The following is a 3,099-nucleotide window of genomic DNA, read 5'->3' as shown; positions in this document are numbered from 1 at the left end:
ATTCATTTCATCCTGAATACACATACAAGGTGTTCTGGGTCAGAGACAGGTTTCCTAGTACTAATTCCTCACAGTAAAGAAGTGCATTGGGCCCCCTTTGCCCAAGTCCTAAGCCTTATGGCAGCATAGTAAAAGCCAGGTCAATTGACCCACATAAATGGCCAAGGAAAAATCATTTTTCCCTGCTTATAAAGAGGAAGGAGGCAGCTGTCATCTTTCCCTTCTGAAAGGATCTCCTGACTTCAACCCTTTGATAGGTAAATAAAATCTCTCCTGGAGCCAGATAGCCCATACATATCTCAGCTTTTAAAACCTACCTACCTAGAGAGGTCTTCAGGTTCTGGAGCTTCATTCCATTTTGAAATGTGTTATGGTTTAGATGTTTTCCCCCTCCAAATTTCATGTCGAAATTTGATCCCCAATGTGGCACCTCTTAATGCCATCACAATAGCAATTACATTTCAACATGAGTTTTGGAGGGGAAATTCAAAACATAGCAGAGGCCTTGTTACCTGGTGTCTAGGTGTCTATATGTCAATATGAATACATCTAACAAGGGTCTGATATGTTCAAATGTGAGGGAGGCTCAAAGCAATAGTAAGAAGTCTGCATTGAGAAAAAAGGGCTTCCTCAGAATAAATTCTGTACAAGTCATAATTTCTATAAGAAGCTGGGAACTCCAACTCCTTCAAGTCTAACTCAGTCTTGGTATAATAACTTAAAGTAATTTCACTACATAGACCTGGCCCAGAATATGCCTTAGTGGGACAAACACCTCTCTGGGCTTGGCTTCTGCTGTCACCTTCATCATAATTTTCTCTAGTGATGATTTCCAGCAGTTGTCATTCAAACTGACTGTAAATTGGACTTGGTATTTAAAAGACCCAAAGAAACTTCAATTTTTTTCCCTTTAATAAAGGGTAAAGTAAAGCTCTTAAACTGCGGTTATGTTATTACTTCATTAAGAGAAATTAAATGGAGATCTAAATACCAGCTATAAAATCTTTCTTTTTTTTGTTGTTTTTTGTTTTTTGTTTTTTTGTTTTGAAACGGAGTCTCGCTCTATCGCCCAGGCTGGAGCAGTGGCACAATCTCGGCTAACTGCAAGCTCTGCCTCCTGGGTTCAGGTCATTCTCCTGCCTCAGCCTCCCAAGTAGCTGGGACTACAGGTGCCCACCACCACACTCGGCTAACTTCTTGTATTTTTAGTAGAGATGGGGTTTCACCTTGTTAGCCAGGATGGTCTCGATCTCCTGACCTCGTGATCTGCCTGCCTTGGCCTCCCAAAGTGCTGGGATTACAGGCGTGAGCCACCGTGCCCAGCCAAAATCTTTCTAAATGTAAATTCTAATCCGGTTTTCAAGGGGGATCTGAGAGTCTCTTGAAGAACCAGGGCATCACGTTCTAAACATTTCTCCTTCTGCAGACAGAAAGCCTAACAGAACACAACATAAAATAATATGAACTTTATCCGTGGCTTCAGTCTTTTTTTTTTTTTTTTCTTAAATTTAGCTTGTCAACACAGAGCCACAGGGGTCTGTCTTCAAAATCTTAACATAGCATGGAAAAGAACATTTAATCTTCCTGATGAAAATAATAAAAATAATTCTTATCTCCCATAAAATTCCTATCCTCAAAAAGTTGGGGTAAACGGTGACTGTACTTTGTGCGTATTGTTGTGGCATTTCACATGGTGTTTGGTTTTTTCTCACCTGTAATTTAGTTTGACATCTGGGAAGAAATATCTGAAGCATAACTAGTTATAATTTTCCACCTCTTAATAGTAGTATAATTAAAGTATTTGTAGGCATTGTGAATTTAATTGACATGCAAACAATATGCTTATGGATGGTAAGCATATACTAATTTCCACATCAAAAATTAAAAAAAAATAAGAAGCTGCTTGCTATGTAAGCCTTTTGACAGAGCCTCTTACAATGGTTCATTTTTTTTCTCATAATTATATTTCTGGCATAGGTTTGGCTGCAAACAAGATCATTTATCTTAGCCTTGATAAGGATCTAGGTGCTAAATGATACCTTGAAAACTGAATAGAGGGAAGATTTAAATAATTTAGAAGGCAGACACATAGAGAAATAAGGAATATTTGGAAGGTGCAGACACACAAATAGGAGAAACTGTTTACAAAATAATGTTGTAAACATCATTTAGGGGAATTATTGATTCTACAGCAACCTCTGCCTTCTTTCCCACCCAATGTGAGAGAACCTATTGGGGAGATTAAGAGCTTATGTGGCATGAACCAGGCCTGAGTTCAAATCCCCTTGTGTCATTTAATAGGTACCATGTCCTTGGGCATATCTGGACACTCTCTTAGATACAGTTTGTTGTTATGTAAAAATAGAGAGAAGGATCCTTGACTTCTCTCTTTCTCTTACTCCTTTAACAACCAATGTGCCAGGAAATTCTTGTCAGGAAATCCTATTAGCTCTACCTTCAAAATATCTAATGGCTAAATTTATGCATCAACTTGAGTAGTCCATGTAGTGCCCAGATATTTGGTTAAACATGATTCCTGTGTGTGACTGTGAGGGTGTTTCTGGAAGAGATTAACATTTGAATCAGTAGACTAAGTAAAGCATATTTTCTCCCCAACATGCGTGGAACTCATCCAACATGCGTGGAACTCATCCAGCCTGCTGTAGGCCTGAATAGAATAATAGGCTAAGAAAGAATTCTTTCTTTCTGCCTGTTTTCCAGCTAGGATGTCACTCTTCTCCTGCTTTCAGATTTGGACTTGAACTGAAACTTCACTGTCAGCTTTCCTGGTTCTCAGGCCTTCAGACTTAGACTGGAATTACACCATCAGCTTGCCAACTTCAGGTCTTGAAATTCTCAACCTCCATAATCACATGAGCCGATGCCTTATGGTCAGTCTCCCTATTCCTCTCTCTCCATAGATGATAGATAGATAGATGATAGATAGATAGATAGATAGATAGATAGATAGATAGATAGATAGATAGACAGATGTAGATGTCTATCGCCTATTGGGTGTGTTTCTCTAGAGAACCCAGGCTAATATAAGATAAATCCATGTTGGTTCAAGAGCCCATTATCCTTTGTCTGAATACTGAA

This window comes from Symphalangus syndactylus, chromosome 11 (genome assembly GCF_028878055.3).
Source record: "Symphalangus syndactylus isolate Jambi chromosome 11, NHGRI_mSymSyn1-v2.1_pri, whole genome shotgun sequence".
Taxonomy (NCBI): Eukaryota; Metazoa; Chordata; class Mammalia; order Primates; family Hylobatidae; genus Symphalangus; species Symphalangus syndactylus.
This window is presented reverse-complemented; position numbering follows the sequence as displayed.